We start from the raw sequence: 17760 nt of genomic DNA on the forward strand, positions 1-17760 counted from the left end.
CAGTTTTTCCAGCTCCCAGTTCCCACTCCTCATCTTTTCTTTTGCTCCCTTGATAATACCCACCAGTCACTCCCTTGGCTTTAGACAATATTTGTATACTGATAGCTTTCAATTTGTTTATTCCCTGAACTCTTTCCTAAGCTTCAGACTCATATGTACCCTTTTTACATGTGTAATAAGCATCTTATATTTAACATGATAACCACATTTCCCATCTCTCCATTTCTCATCTCTTCCCACAGCCTCCCTGTCCTATCTCCCCAGAAATCTTCGCCATCTCAGTGCACAGCAAATGAACCACTCCAGTTGTACAGGGCAAATCACAGTCACTTGCAACATCTTTATCCCCCTTCAATTCACCTCCAGTCTATCTAGAAATCCACTATGCCACTCTGGCCTGTTGCAGTAGCCTCCTGATTGCCTTATTTTTACCCTTGTTCCTCTACATTCTATTCTTAACTCAGGAACCAGAGTCCTCCTTATAAATCTAAGACCTATCAGATTACTTCTCTCATCAAACCTCTGTAATGCTTTTCTTGCTGTATCAGATTGGGAGCCAAAACTCTCAAGGTAGTCAACAAGACTTAAGAGATAAGGCCTCTGCGAATTCATCTCCAGCTCTTCTCCCTTGTTCATGCTGCTCCAGCCATGTGGGCCCCCCTTTCCATTCCATGGACACTGCAAACACACTCCTGCCTCAATCTTTTCTGTTCCCTCTGCCTCAAGTGTTCTTATCCCCTAAAAACTACCTTCTCACCAAAAGCAGCTGGTCCTTGCCACTCCCCGACAAGAACTCTTCAAACAGCCTTCCCTTCTTCACATATATTTTTGGTAACACTTACCATCACTAATGCCATTTTTCTACCTTATTAAGCTCCCTGAGGACAAGAGCTTTGTTTATTTTATTTTCTACTGCATCTCCAGTGCCTTGAACAGTGCTGAGAGCAAAACATTAAGATCAAGATTTTAGATTTCATATAAAGACTGATTTTATTATCTGTAGTATTTTACTATCTGTAGTATTTTACTATCTGTAGTATTATCTGGTTAAAAATTGACATAGTTAGGTTTTCCAGTGCTCTGTGGAAAACAGAATGAATCGTATTTTATAATTCAAAATTCAACATAATTGTAAGTTGACCAAAGTTCAAGATTTGTCTTTCAAATATGCTTGTACTCTTGCTCAAAGAGAAATATTAGAGCAATGCAGGGAAAAACTGAAAACAACATGAGTAAACAGCAGTGTGGCTGCTTCCATTCTTTGGGACATTTGTATCACGGGGTTCCAGGGAGCCTTTATAGACTCTACTATAATTTTAATCGGCTTTGCATTCATCCATAATTAATGTAAGTAATTCAATCATTATAATATGCATTTGATCCAGTGTTTCACCTTTGTAAGCAATTGTAATGAACATCCCAATACACACATTTTGTTTGTTGTCCATCATTTGCTTAATCATCCCCATGGTACTTATTCTTAGAGGTTTTGCCAAAATTGGATCCCCACTTTTGGAAAAATATTGTCATTAACATTAACTTTTTCCTATGATTTTTTTGGGGGTTAGCCTTTTTTTTTTTTTTTTGCTTAGATCATTTAATATTTCACTGTTATAAATAATACTTCAGTGAACACTCATGTTCATAAATCATTTTTTCTAACTCTGCACATTTCCATAAGCTACATTCCTAGATGCTGGAAAACTTAATAAAGGAGAATGCACATATCTCTAATCCTAAAAGGACTATTTATACATCTTACAAAATTATCTTATAAGGAAATAGTTTCAATTTATCTTTCCTTCAGAATTATATAACAGCATCTGTTTCATTTCAACCTTACAAACACTTTACCAGAAAAAGAGGGGAAAAATCCTATGGGAAGATATTAAAGGATCCAAAAAATCTTTACCCAAATTGATTAGGATATATACCTAAACAATTTATGGTATAATCAGTTCTGTTGTCATACTTGCTTGGAAATTGTCAACTTATTCTAAGGTAATCAGTATGTGAGGGCGCAATTTTGATATAATGTAAATTTTGCAATTTCTTACAGTGATTTCATCTGTAAGAAACAATAGGTGAATAGAGAAAAGTGTGCCCAGTGGAACCAAACCATGCAAGAATACAGAACTCAAAGTTTACCACATGTGTTAGTCATCACATCTATCCATACCTGTTTTATAACTTTCTATCTGATTTCAGCTAACATTCTTCCTACCACTTCACTATAGCATGGTAATCTTTTAGGAATGCATATGTCTCATTACGGCAAAACTGATTATATATGAATTCAACACACATTAGAGATTATACCTACAGTGGTGTTATTCGTGTTTGTTGATAGCCTACATAAGGAGTATCCCATTTTAGAAACTTCCTGAATCACTGGTTGAAGGCATTGGTGAATCTGTTATTCAATATGTGCCCCTAGCCTCCTATCTGCTCTTTAATTGTGCATGGAGAAGGCAAACTTGACACAGCAAAAATTGAAATGGAAAACGAAATGTTCAGAGCATTTGGCATAAGCAGTACTGGAACTGAATATCTCTGTTTGAAAAATATGCCTTTGAGTCCGGGAGATGAGTTCTTTCCAGCATTGCTTTCTATCTTGGATACAATTGAGTCCTTCAGCTCCTTAGAAAGATAAAGATTAGTCCACACTTGATATGCATTTCAAGGTAGCAGGGACAGGAGTATTATTCAAGCAGGTAGTAGAGCAGGGTCCATATCAATCCTTCAAGATTCAGCAAACATAGAGTTAGTCTCATCAGTTTCCAGCAAGAGAGCCGGCCTTCTGTTTAGACAGAGTAAATTATTTAGGGGACATCAGAAAAGACCCTTTGTTCAAAGAGGCATTGCCAATTCAATCAATGATGCCTGAATAGTTCTATGCTGTAGTTAGAGATTAAAGTTCAAGTGTAGCCATCCCTGGATTTGATTTCTTTGCTCTCTAATTTAAATTCAGGTACAAATGGCATTAAGTCCACCTAGGAACATTTTGAGGATAAGGGAAATGACAATGAGTTGTTGAAGAAGAAAGCTGCCGGAATCAAGTGGATGTAAACATGGTACAATAAGAAATGACATGTTTCCTCCTTAACCAGTAGACCTTGATTTGCTCTTTTAATATGGCACTATATCTGTGTGAGAGTGCCAGAAAAATCTGAAACCTGAGAAGGGTTCATTGTTTATGGTCATAAGCTGTATTTGCACGGCCTTATTCTGTTTTCACTTTATATCTTTGCCTCCTGGTCTCCCATGAGTCTTTATCACAAGCCATGAGTAGAAGATTATGGGACAGCATTACTTAAAAGGCTGAACTCCTAAAATTTACCAACTCTAAAGAAATAAACCATGCTGGCATGGAAAGCACAATGAGTAGGTTACAACAAATATAACCTTTGATACTGTAAGAAAACCACACGATGCTATTGAAAGCATGACCTTTGAAGTCAAGAAGACCTGGGCCTCAGCCTGACCTCCGTATTCTTAACTTACAGGTTAAGAATATGGAGGAAATCTTTTAGCTGTCATGAACCTCACTCATGTCATCTGTAAAATTAGAACTGATCAGAACACTTGAAAGGGTTTCTAAAAGATTAAATGTGATAAAGTTGCATGAAAATATTCTATAATGTGTAGCACCTAATTAGAAAGGGTAGGAAATGAAGGCTCACAAAGAATAAAAAGAGAAAAGGAAAAAGCATCATATGCCAGAGTTTCATCTTTGGAAACAGATAGATCTTCAGAGATGCTCAGGGCATGCAATCCAAAAGCAAACAAATAAATAAATTTGAGATCATTATTAACATTGAGTGCTAATATCTTTTGATTCATGTATGCACTCATTTACCCATCAACAAATCGTTGAGTGACTATTTATAAGTCACCAAGCTAGGTCTCAAGGATAAAACAAAGTAATGGACAAGTCTCTGTTCTCCATATTCTCATTTGTAAAGTTAAAAAATTGGGACCAGTAATTGATTAGTTCTCTTTCATGTTTAACATTTTAGGATTTTGATTCTTACTGATATTAATAGTATGTGTATAATAATTCCTATTGTCTTAGCTCAGGCTGCTGTAGCAAAATACCATAGACTGGGTGGTTTTAACAATACTTAAGCTGAGAAGTTCAAGATCAAGGTGCGGGAAGGTTTGGTTCTTGGTGAGGGCCACTTCCTGGCTTGCAGATGCCACTAACTTGCTGTGTGCTTCTATGACCTCTTATCTGTGTGTGCCTGTGTGCGTGTGGAGAGAAAGGGAGATCTCTCTGTCTCTTTTTTTAAGAGCACTAATCCCATCATGAATGTCCTATCCTCATGACCTAATTTAAACCTAATCACCTCCCAAAGTCTCCACCTCCAAATACCATCAGTTTGGGGGATAGGACTTCAATATATGAATTTTGGGGACACACACCCAGGGCTTAACACCAATCTATTACCATCAGGGCAGAAGTTCCATAGAATTTTCTCTTATCCTCAAAATAAGCTCCAAGAGATACTTACTAGTACGCTTACATTACAGATGGAAGCTGAGGTTCAGAGAGGTGAGTTCATTGACCCAAAGTTCCCTGGCCACTAAGTGGCAGGGACAGAATTCTGACCTACAGTTGCCTGTGTGATTACTCGGCCCGGGCACTTTCAGCCATCTAACACTGTGCCTTTCAATACCATTAAAGTGAGATTCACAAAACATCATTCAGACGAGATGTTGACAGAGGTTAGTCCCTGGTGAAGGCAGGACTGTTCCTTGGATCAGTAGAAACACATTTTTAAAAAATTCAAACATGTAAAGGAAGGACACTTTACATTACAAAAGATGACATTTCTGGGGCTACAATTGTTTGTCACCCAATAAGCTGTCACTTCAGGGAAAGAAAAATATTTGGAAGAAATGTTGAAGTCACTAAAACAGAGGGCTTTCTAACTGATCCATTCCATCTTGCTTGCATCCCATTAGTCTCAGAAGCTTCTGGATAGATTATGGAATGTTTGTGTCTGTAGCTTCCAGCAACGTGGGATTTTTTTTTTTTTTTCCTTCAGAGCCTATTGATCAAACTGCATTTTACCCCTTTTCGGTATACCATATTTTAACATTCAGGTCTCTAGACAACAGCAAAGGTATGCAATTCTAAGGAGTTAATTTAGGGAGTTTGTTCTCACACAGGGCTCTCGAGTAATTAATTTCCCATGCAAATGGGAATATTTATACAAATTATGACATTTTTCATGATCCCAAAAATGGGAGTTACAAAGCTCTACTTTTAACTTTCCTATGTTGCTTAACTTTGATTCTCCATAAGTAATATTAGCCAGAGGAAGGTCTGTACTGTGCTTTCTTAGCCAGTCACATTCTTAGAAGGAATTGAGAGGGTGTTTGGTTCATATTTGTGATTTTTGTCTGTTTGGGGGGAGTGGGCTGTGGTACCAAACTATTTATACCAAGTCCACATTGTGGTAGAGGTTGGAAAGAAGCTTCCTGACTGTACCTGTGTCCTAGTGTACCTACTGCTTTTAAATTATAACAATGATCATGCTAGGTGGGTTTTAATAATATGTTCCTCCTCTTCCTCATTGGACTGTCCATTCCTTGAGGGGTATCAAAGAATGTTATATCAAGGAGGGAATAGCAAGGAATGTTCTTGAATTCTCAGTGCCTTATACAATGCCTAATTTGTAGATACTCAGTGAGAATTTGCTAAATTCAGTTAAATTGTTTTGCCATAGTAATGACAATAGCAGTTGAGACAGCAAAAAAATAGCAGATATTCAAGAGATGGGGTGGCAAAGCTTGGCAATGATTAAATGCAGGATATGAAAGAAAGAAAAAGTCAAGCGTGAAAAATATAGATAAACTGGATGGTAGAGATAAAACAGTGATAGGTTTAATGAGATAATAACAGCTACATTTTATCGAACAATTACTGTGCACCAGGCACTGTGCCAAGGGCTTTACATGTATTATTTCATTGAAACTTGATGCAACAGCCTGCTTTACTAATGAGAAACTTAATCAAAAAGCTAAGTAATTGGTAAGGCCAGAATTTGCATTAAGTCTTATTTCTCTGTATTCCATGAAACCAGAGTTTCTCAAAGTATGATCCAAGAATCCCTCCCACCCCCCACTGCCAAATAAAAAATCATATGGAGGTGGTGATTTAAAATGCATATTTCTGGGTCCCACAACAACTATGCCATAGTGAAGCCAAAGATTCTGCATGTTTAAAAGCACACTGAGCAACTCTTAGGCCAGCTAAAACTTTAAAAATACTGTATTTAATTAAATTTAATAAACCTTTATGATACCACTGTGATGTTGTAGAACTTGGCCCAGGCTCTGCAGATACAGAAATAAGCCACAGAGTTTGTGCTCTCCAGGAGTTACTAGACTTGGAGAGGAAAAAAAAGAAAGAACAAACCATGGAAACACATTGTAACAAATGCTTGGGTGGTTATAGGAGCAACTACTACGGGAACTAGTATCACTGGTCAGTGGTAGGTTTGGAGTGACAGAAACTCAGAGTTAGAAAAACAGCCACCAGCTACATGGGACTGGTGAAATAAGTCAGGATTAAATATGCTGATAACCCGTTTAGAGATGAAAGGTTCAGGAGGTGCGAATGCTAAGGTAGAGACTGAAAAAAATACCAGGAACAAATCTTGGAGATTACTTCTCATCTGACATTTTCTTCTTCAAAGCAAAGTTTTCCAAATAAGCCTAACCAATAATAGTGCCCTTTTAAATGGTCAGGAAAGTAATTTGCCTAACTTGTTAAGTTTAAAACTGACTTTCCTTAAGAGGGCTATGTTATACCACTGGATGGCAAAGTTGCATTTTAGATGGTTTATTTACAAAATGTATGCACTAACAGTTTCATTATTCTAATTCAACTCTAAGTCAGCTGCTTCTGCACCACCAAATCGAGTAAACAATTTATTACGTGGATAACTAACAATCTACCCCTGCTATTCCTCTCTGCCACCCCCATCTCCTCACTATTCTGTGATGCCATTTAACCCCTCCACCACAATACAGTGGCTATGCCTGTGATTGCTCAGGGGAAGGCAGGACAAACTTGAACTGCCTACAAATCCTGGTATTTCCCTGAAAAGAATAAGTAATGGCACTGAAAGCTTCAAGTATGTTTCATAAAGAGCTCAGTATTATTGTTCTTGCCTGTTCATGTCAGGATATGTTGAAGAATTAATAAAGAGGACTTGAGTTGGAGAACAAATACCATATATAGGCCTAGCAAGAAGAGAGATTGCTAGGAGTCCTTTCAAAGACACAACCATAAGTAAGATTGCTAGGAAGCATCTTAAAAACAAGACAGAGGAGAATTTTGTAATTGATGCCATTTCTCCTTCCATGTGTGCTTGTTGTATAAGGCAAAGGCAAGATAGTGTCTTAGTTGGAAAAAAGGGAAAATGAACATTTTCTCTATTCCAGTATCATGAGGTGATTGTGTAGGTCATTATGTACTTTGATAACTTACTTGATGTATTTTTAAACATACTTTGATAAAAAGGAAAGACCATTGGTTGGAATTCAGGAAGGTTAGGTTCTGATACTGCCTTTGATATTTATTAGCTGTGTGATGCTATAGAAATGTCATTTATCTTTAATTCCTCCATCTTTAAAATAGAACAGATGCACTAGATCTCTAAGATCCTTTATTGCTTCCATCAGTCAATCAAATCAACATTGATTCAGCACTCATTGCATTTTAGACTACAAAGTAATAAGTAATTAGGCACAGTTCTATTCTCAGGGTACTCACAGCCTATTTTACTCTACCAGAAGTTCAAGTTTATTAAAAAAGCAAAAACAAACAAAACATGGCTCCTTCTTATGTAACTTGTAACTTGACTTGTAATATGCTAGATTTGTTTTTCTTTGCACAATGCAAAAAACTTGTATCTGCTTTTGAAAAATATGCACATAAAAGCAGAGTGTTCAGATTTCAGGTTGCAGTTTTGTTACAGGAATATCAGTGGTTATAAAAACATTCAAAGTATAAAAGCATTCATATATATGGCTATAGAATATATATGTCTGTAGATACACACATGTATATATACATTCATACATATGTATGTACATATGCATGGTTAATAAAGGCTTGTGTTGATTTATGTGTCTGCTTACATTTGCCATATGAATGGGAATTAAATGTATATACAAAAACAAATACGAAGTAAATATGAAAGACAAGAATGAAAATTTTAGAAACTTCTGAGAAACCCATATGTTTTTTAATCAGAATCAATGAATGGATTATCTGCTTTCTAAGCAGTTTGCTTTCCACTGATGAGTCATATGGTAAGTAAAATATGCAACTACTTCTGGGAATGCTAAGAAGGATTTTATAAACTTTGAAGAAGTACATAAAATATTTCCTTAAGCTTTTCTTTCCAACCATTTCCAACTAGCATTTGGGTGTAAGAAGATTTCACTATAAAATGCAAGGACAAAAATGTAAGAACACAACACTTCTTAGGCTTGCACTCAGCCCTTGTATTTGGTGAGCGGAGGGGAGCGGGGGAAATGAAGGGTTTCCTTGAAGTTTAAAGAGTGTTAACCACAGGAGAGAATGTTTAGGGTTACAAATTATTCTGCACCTGTACTGACTGCCAAATCCCAAGTGATAAAGGTAGTCATGTAGTCCTTAATACACACGTACATATGTACATGAACACACATACATATATTTGTTTATGATAAGCAGGGTCCTCTAAGTGTAAGACCTAGGCAGAGCTTTTATGATTGGAATTCTTGACAGTCCACAAAAGTGGCCTTTTCTTTTTATCCAACTACATTTAAAAATACGTATCAGGTAAGTTACGTATTTTTCCTAGAACTCTTTTGATATGAACTGCAGTTAAGTGTGTAGTAATTTTACTATGGTTTTTAATCTAATGCATGCCTTATCATTTGCCTTTAATATATTACATTTTAAAATTTGACCCAATTGTTCCCAACTTAAATGAACTTTATGACATCTGAATTTTTTAATACATTTTACCATTGTGGTGAACTTCATAAGCATTCCTTCTTGATTTTTAAATAGCAGACAAAATGCTCAAAAAGACCAGTTTTATTTTCTATGCAAGAAGCCATTCAGGTTTATAAATGGGTTGTCTATATGGTGAGATTTTATAAATCTTAAAATACACACACACTCATGTCCACATGCACACATACACACACTTTTTCCATGGTCTCTGAAATCGACACTTTGTAAAGCAGTGAAATTACCATGAAGTTTGGTCTTATCTAGAAGGGGATAGCTAAGGTTTTTTGAGGCCAAAATTGCAGGAATGAAAAAGGCAGGCAGAGTCTCAAAATTGGAACATAATCATGCTGGAAATATTCTTTCACAAGTAATCTAAAACGTAAACCATTGTTAAGAGTATAAAAGGAATTCCATCATTTTTGTAGCAAGACATTGAACTAATTACTCTTGTGCAATGTGACAACAAAAAGGGACAGATTTTGAGTCACTTTCTGTGATTTTTATGAGATGTTTAAGTTAGTATTTATTGTTATAAGCAATGCATTAAAGCTAGCCAAATATTATTTTAGGGGCAGAATAAAAAGCAAACTGACAGTTTTATTTTCCTGGTTCTTTCTTTTCTAAATCAGTTCTATATAAACTGTTCATGCTGAACAGCATTGGACTAGCCATATGTATTCTCATGCTAGATTCACGTGAATTTTAAAGTTTAAGAAAAGCTTGGGAATAATTTATTTTAGCAGCACAGAATGTTCTCATGCAACTTTAAGTTAATGTGGAAGCTCAGCATATACAATTGATTAACATGGTGTTCTTTTCCTTGAACATATTAAAGTGTCCGACAGTAACATTACATCCATTCCCTTACTTGAGGGGGTTCCAAAGAATTTGAAAACAGGGACTCCAATCCTACTTAAAAAAAAAACTAAAGTCAAGAAAAATTCAGTTAGTTGCTTGGTGTCCAAAATCTGCCCTGCCGAAGAGCCAGAACTGGGTGTCAGAGTTCCTGACTCTTCCTCATGGAATGATTTTCCTGGGTTGTCCAGTTTTTAGTCTCCCTTCACCAAATTTGAAGTACAAACCCTTGCGTTGCTCTTTCCCCCACATGATTTCTCGCAAGGGCTTATGTGCTCTTCTCACCAGCAACAAGAGTTTCTCTGAAGTTTTTCCAAGCCCTAGGGGACAAATACGATAAAAGGAAAAAGGAAGGGAAATATGTTTGCCTGCTATTATATCATGAGTAGTATTTACACTTAGAATTTCCACTGGTAATTTTACTATTTAAAACTATAGTAGTGAACCCTCCCAGAAGGTAGATTTTCAGGTAATACCTTTTTAATTATTGGAAATTTTAAAAACTCAAAATAGGAAAGGAGATGTATCCATACTTCCATAACCACTTATCATCTTAGAATACTGCTTCTGGAGTTTTTTTTTTTTTAATGTTTTGGAAAAATCACTCATTTTGTGAAAATAACCCATGTGATTTAAAAATCCTCCCAAATCTCAGTATTCCATGCATCCTTCCTTGTAAATAAATAGTTGGATAGTTAGGCAGAAATGCATTTGTAACAATACATTGCAGCTATAGATACTGTTTTTAGTTTTTGGTTCAAGTTCATGTCTTACCTAAGGGTATGATTGATTAAATTGCTGCTATGTGCTCATCTTTCATAGCAGGTGTTAACATTCTCCTCCATCCTCTCATTTTTCCCACCTTCTGATTTTGGTTGTTATACTATGACTGTATCCTATTCAAGCTTATAACAATTGAATTCTCTTAAATGACTATGATTTCCATTGTTTATTTTTATTTCCATATAGAGATACATTCATATTCATCCCCAGTCCTTCTTTTCTTTTTTGATGGTACTCTTAATGGCCTGGGCTTTGCTGTCAGACTCACTTCAGAAAGTTCTATATTTTCTGGGCACTCTCATAATTAAGAACGTGGCTTTGTATTTAAATGATCAAAGGGCCTGGGCCGGTAGAAGTACTCCGCGCTGGGGAAACCAGATGGCTCTCCACTATTCTCACAGGTGAAATGCAGCCACTGAAGGATCGTGCTGATTTGTCTTTTCCTCCTAATAGAATCTTACCAATCTCTTTTTTGTCCATATCTCTTGTTTAGCATTCACCAGAGTGCTTTGTGCTACCCAGTGTTCCACCTGGATGGCTTTAAAAATGCACGCTTCGCAATTTCAAAGAGCTGTGGTAAATCCTTAGAATGGACAGAATCTTCTCAAAGTCAAGATAATACAGACTGTTAATTATATATATTAAAGCAGCATTTTACGATTGGCCCACCTTTATTACATACCTAAATAACTGAGAGAAAAACAGCTAAATAACTTAAACTAAAACTAAAAAAGTCTAAAGACCAAGTCTAAAGCAGATTAAGGAGTAATATGGGACATTATTAACAATACTGGTGAGGCATCTATTACGTGAAAAAAACCCATAACACTATGTAGGTTGTTGGCGATGACTTTGGGACAGAAATTAGAGAAGTTTTACTCTACAAAATTCAAGTGATTAGGCCTAGGCTGGCAACTTCCTAAAAGAAAAACAAGTGCAGAGAAAACTTTTTACCCAAATTTAAGGTTCAGTTGTACAACTCTAATGGCTGTAATATAGAGGGCTTTCTCAATGATTAGTCATTTCAAAGTCTGATATAAACACTTTCAAAACAGAATTATATTTTTTTCCATATTTCTGTTGTTATTTTTTCTTCAGGTTTTTTTTCCTCTCTCAACCTCCAAATAGAAGTAATGTATGTACTGTAAGTACTTGAGAAGATCTTGAGAAACAAATCTTAGGAAATGTGGGTAATTTATTTCTGGTCATGAAATTTTTTTCTATCCAAAAAATAAAAATAAAAATCATATATTGCCTGAAATTGTTGCAGCATTGTACATGTATTTAAGCAATTCTTTGAAATGGCCTAATACTATTTAAATGGAACAATTTGATAAACTTAAAAATTCATGGTGCTTCATTTTTATTATTCATTAAGAAATTGCTGCTCCCCAAAGAGTTTAAAGTGTGAAATTATTCTTTCCACCAAAGTGGAAAGGAGGGAGTATTGTGCAGTATTCAAAAGAAATTAAAACAGTAAGCATATAATTTAGGTCCCATTATTAAGAATCGTAGTGTGGTCAGTAAATAATTATATATGTGAAAGATATCTTAAAATAATAAGTGGTATAAAAGTTGGGCAGAGAGAGAGAACACTGCAAGAACCCGGAACATCCATTGTCAGTTTCATGAAAGATGCCAAAGTTTCACGGAATAAAGGGTATATGAGTTTCCTCTTAATGAATAAATAGAAATTGCATCATCTGAGGAATGTAATTCTAGGCAAGGATCCATGATCAGAAAAATGCCGAGGAAACATATCCACAGCCATTGAGAAGTCATATTTACTCTACTCCCAGTTTTAATTTGTGTAGAGCACAAAGGATCCCAGAGCTGTGAAAGGTATAATAGGATTAATCCTCGGTCCTAAAGTCCAAACAGATCCTAGTCTGCTCATCACAGGAAAATACAGAACAAATAAGCAGAGAAAAACTGGGTAAACTTCATTTATCCATTCCCTCTCAGAATGGTGCAATCATCAAAAATATATTAAACAAGGATAGGATTCTATGCTAAGCTAATGCTAAGGTAACCAAGTCAAGTGCCAAAAAATTGGTAAAAGTAATGACCACTGTGTTTCTAAAAGAAGAGAACATTTTACAAGAAAAAAAAATCAAGGTGTCCTTTTTGAAGTGGATACAAGAAGGATAAGTAGGATGGCTGTACTCTTAAGATGAAATGGAAGACAGTTCAGAATGAGAAATAGAATGAACCTGGGATACGAAAAAGACCGGCATGATTGTGAAATCGAGCCCTAGGGTGTGTATAAGGGATGTGTGGTTGACAAATTCAAGGAAACAGAGAGCAGTTTAATTATGCCTTATTTCAAGGCAAGATTGAGGAGCTCTGACATAATTGCCCATCCAAATACAGACCTATATACTTAGACCTTTTTAAGATCCTCTCCCAAAGTCCCATGATTTGATTCCTTTTGCTCAGAAAAGAACTTTAAGAAATTTTCTGGAAGATGTCCAATGCAACAGATATCTAGTCTTTTCTCCAACTAGCCAGGCTACATTATTCTTTGCTGTTTGGTTTTTTTCTCACCTTTCATTGACATTTTTATTTTCTAGGACGATAAAATATTATTTTGTAGATACACGGTTTCCATGACACTGTCCAAATTCCTCCTCATTACTTTATAACAATACTGCCACAACAAAGGGTCAAAGTGTGCATTTAATTGCTTGAATTTGTATTAACATCAACAGCAGATCTTTGTTGAGTGCATGCAGAGGATGAAGCAATGTAGAATGCACTGAGATGGGAGGAGAGATCATTAGCCCTTGTCTTGGCCGCATTGACTGCTGAGGACTGTGTAAGTCACTATATCTTCAGAAAACATGAGATTCAGACCCATTTCTGATATGTGATATTGCTCTTTGATGCTTCAACTTCCCCATTTCAGTGAGAGAAGCTATTGTTTCTTCCTCATTTACTGCCTGGTATATTGTGAAAGTTGGAGAACCTGATATGGCAATGAAGATATTAAGACAGCCAGGGAAGACGAGGTTTGCAGTGTAATGCTGATGAGAGCCTCAAGAGTATGAGAAAGTCACAGAATGTAGATAATAATACATGTATACATTTGAAAGCAAAAAACAATTGTTGCATCCTTGGTACTTGCTGTTTAACAATTATAATTGTATGCTTAACTCATATTATTCCCTTAACTAATCAGAAGTTACCTTATTTTATTGATCAGTACAACAGAAGATTTTGAGGAGTCACTGTGTGATCAGTTTTGATTTATTTAGTTCCATTGAGAAATAATAATCAGGAAGATGATTCCTATTCCTCAAATTAAGGAAACAGAATGAAGCTACATGAAACTATTAGGAAACAACTACCACTTAAACTTAATATTTTTTTTTGAAGAAATTGTACTGTGTGAAGCACACTATTTTAGACACAGAATACAAAAAGATATATAAAATTGGAGAATCAGGAAACAAAAAAATACAAGAGGCTATGCATGCGTATATACACACACACACACTTTCTCTCTATATATATATTTACATATTTATATGTATATTTCTATATATTTATGTACAATAAAATAATTGTTTGCTCTGAGTAATGAATGCACTCTATTATGCTTTTCTATTTGTTGTTTTTCTTTAACATACAATTATGCAGTCATTTACAAACATTTACTGTTATTTATTATCCCCTACTCTCTCCAGGGTTTAGATGAGGACAATTACTGAAGTGCTTAGAGTGAATGCAAGGGCTGAGATTTAAACCTAAGCAATCTGGCTCCATCGTTGGGTTCTTGAAACTTCTCTGTTCTTTCCTCTTTTCAGTATAGATTTGGTATTCTCTTTTCTTTCTTTTCTCTTCTATACTTCTAACCCTTTCTATTCCTGTTCTACTCTCCCTCTCTCTCTTTTTCTGTGTGTATGTGTGTGTGTGTGTTACATATATATATATATGAACCCCTTGAACAATGTGGGGGTAAGGGGAACTAACCCCTGCAGAGCTGAATATCCACATAAAACATTTGACTCCACGAAAATTTAATTACTGATATCCTACTGTTGACTGGAAGCCTTACCCATAACATAAAAATTAGCATATATTGTATATGTTATATGTATATATATGGTATTCTTACAATAAAGTAAGTAGCTAAAAGAAAATGTTTGCTGAAATTGTCACACATCTTCAAAAAAATTTCCAATATATTTATTTGAAAAAAATCCACTTATCAGTGGACACATGCAGTTCAAACCCATGTTGTTCAAGGGTCCTCTATGTGTGTGTGTGTGTGTATGTGTGTGTGTCTATGTTTATGTGTGTGTGTCTCTCTATATATAATACACATGTATGTGTATATGTTTGTATGTGTAAATATGTGTGTATGTATATATGTATCAATACAGATTTGAAAGTAGACGACACCATGTTATTCCTTAAGTAGCACTAATTGCTTATCTCCATCATCTTTGAGACTCTGGGAATATTATTGAGTTATCCTTCCACTGGAATTATAAATTGGCAAAAGAGGCAGTCATTACAAAGTTGTTCAGAGTGTAGGCAGGGGAGTCAGCCTATCTGGCTCTACAACCTGCAAGCTGTGTGATTTGGAGAAAGTTACTTAAACACCTGTACCTCAGTCTCTTCATTTGTAAAATGGAAATAATAGAGCCTTCCTCCCAATAGAGAATTGTGGTGAATATAATAAATATAAAGTGCTTATACTAATGGATTGTGCAAGGCCAGCTCTCAATAAATATTGACTATTGGCTAGTAAAAAAGCATTTAATCAAAATCTGTGACAAAACTTAGAAGCAAATCCAAAAGCCACATTTAATGTATTTGCTCAGAAGCATTCAAAAAATATTTCTGGTGTCTTTTGGTCCATTGTTAATGAATGTGGTAAAGGAATAAAAAATGTCTCATACCAATATTATTATCAATTATAAGTAAATAATTTTAGCCCTTTATAAATGGGAACAAGTTCTCTTTAGTAAAGCTCTTGGACATATTTTTTTTCTCATGTCTTTAGTCTGTGAATATTAATGCACGCCATCTAAGTCATCTAAATCAATTGACACCTGTGAGAGATTAAAGGATTTAAAAGTTAAGTGCTAGAGGTCGAAATATTTAGTTATAAATCAGGAAAATAAGACAGGGAGGAAGAGAGAGAGAGTGAAATTTTCAAGATCATTCGGTAGAGAAACTTAGACTTGAGCCTGGAGCACTTTCCACTGTGTCCCATTTTTCTAGAGGCAGTGACCATCAAAGATCATTAATTTACTTCTAAATAAATGGGAAGTTTTGCTAATAGTGGTTGAAAAAAGCAAAATAAAGTGAGTACTCAAAGAAGCAAAAATAAGTGCTCCTTACTCATTGAGCATAGCAAAAGCAATGACATAAAATACAAACTAACTTTAAAAATGGCTACTAAAAATGCATATTCATGTCCTGTGTGAGACAGAGATCAAGGTTGCAACTTCACTGCAAATTTAATCTGGGTCTCAGACAATACGAATATTCAAATCTGACATCACTTCAAGATTCCCAGTGGAAGAGGATGAACATTACACTTTAAAATTTTCCTCTCCTGGGCACGGATTTGAGGGACCTAGCCTGAGAAATTCATTAGCAAAGATGTGTTACATTTTATTTTTAATTATCTTTCAACGGCATATTTCTATCATAGAGTGTGCCCTATCGTCAAACCCAGTGAGTTTTTTTTTTTATATCATTACTGTACAATTCCTTGAACAACATTATGGTTACTAAACTCCCCCTATTATCAAGTCTCCCCCACATGCCCCATTACAGTCCCTGTCCATCAGCGTAGTAAGATGCTATAGAATCATTACTTGTCTTCTCTGTATATACTGCCTTTCCCATGTCCCCACCCCCACTACATTCTGTGTGCTAATTGTAATACCCCGTTTTCCCCTTATCCCTCCCTTCCCAACCATCTTTCCCAGTCCCTTTCCCTTTGGTAACTGTTAGTCCATTCTTGGGTTCTGTAAGTCTGCTGCTGTTTTGTTTCTTCAGTTTTTTCTTTGTTGTTATACTCCACAGATGAGTGAAATCATTTGATACTTGTCTTTCTCCACCTGGCTTATTGCATTGAGCATAATACCCTCTAGCTCCATCCATGTTGTTTCAAAGGGTAGGATTTGTTTTCTTCTTATGGCTGAATAATATTCCACTGTGTATATGTACCACATCTTCTTTATCCATTCATCTACTGATGGACACTTAGGTTGCTTCCATTTCTTGGTTATTGTAAATAGTGCTTTGATAAACATAGGGGTGCAAATGTCTTTTTGAAACTGGGCTGCTGCATTCTTAGGGTAAATTCCTAGGAGTGGTATTCCTGGGTCAAATGGTATTTCTATTTTTAGTTTTTTGAGGAATTTCCATACTGCTTTCCACAATGGTTGAACTAGTTTACATTCCCACCAGCAGTGTAGGAGGGTTCCCCTTTCTCCAGATCCTTGCCAACATTTGTTGTTTGTCTTTTGGATGTTGGCCATACTAACTGGTGTAAGGTGATTTCTTATTGTGGTTTTAATTTGCATTTCTCTGATGATTAGCGATGTGGAGCATCTTTTCATGTGCCTGTTGGCCATCTGAATTTCTTCTTTGGAGAACTGTCTGTTCAGTTCCTCTGCCCATTTTTTAATTGGATTATTTGCTTTTTGTTTGTTGAGGTGCATGAGCTCTTTATATAATTTGGATGTCAACCCCTTATCAGATATGTCATTTATGAATATATTCTCCCATACTGTAGGATGTCTTTTTGTTCTACTGATGGTATCCTTTGCTGTACAGAAGCTTTTTAGCTTGATATAGTCCCATTTGTTCATTTTTGCTTTTGTTTCCCTTGCCTGGGGAGATATGTTCATGAAGATCATGTTTATGTCCAAGAGATTTTTGTCTATATTTTTCTTCTAAGAATTTTATGGATTCATGACTTACATTCAGGTCTCTGATACATTTTGAGTTTACTTTTGTGTATGGGGTTAGACAATGATCCAGTTTCATTCTCTTACATGTAGCTGTCCATTTTTGCCAACACCAGCTGTTGAAGAGGCTGTCAATTCCCCATTTTATATCAATGGCTC

The 17760-nt window shown here is 35.8% G+C and overlaps 1 protein-coding gene across 1 annotated transcript in view; it reads left to right on the forward strand.

The window, feature by feature from the left end:
* DCC (DCC netrin 1 receptor) overlaps window positions 1-17760 on the forward strand; it is a 1164464-nt gene that overhangs the window by 671033 nt on the left and 475671 nt on the right. The window lies entirely within an intron of this gene.

Source organism: Manis pentadactyla, chromosome 6 (genome assembly GCF_030020395.1).
Source record: "Manis pentadactyla isolate mManPen7 chromosome 6, mManPen7.hap1, whole genome shotgun sequence".
In the NCBI taxonomy this organism is placed as follows: domain Eukaryota; kingdom Metazoa; phylum Chordata; class Mammalia; order Pholidota; family Manidae; genus Manis; species Manis pentadactyla.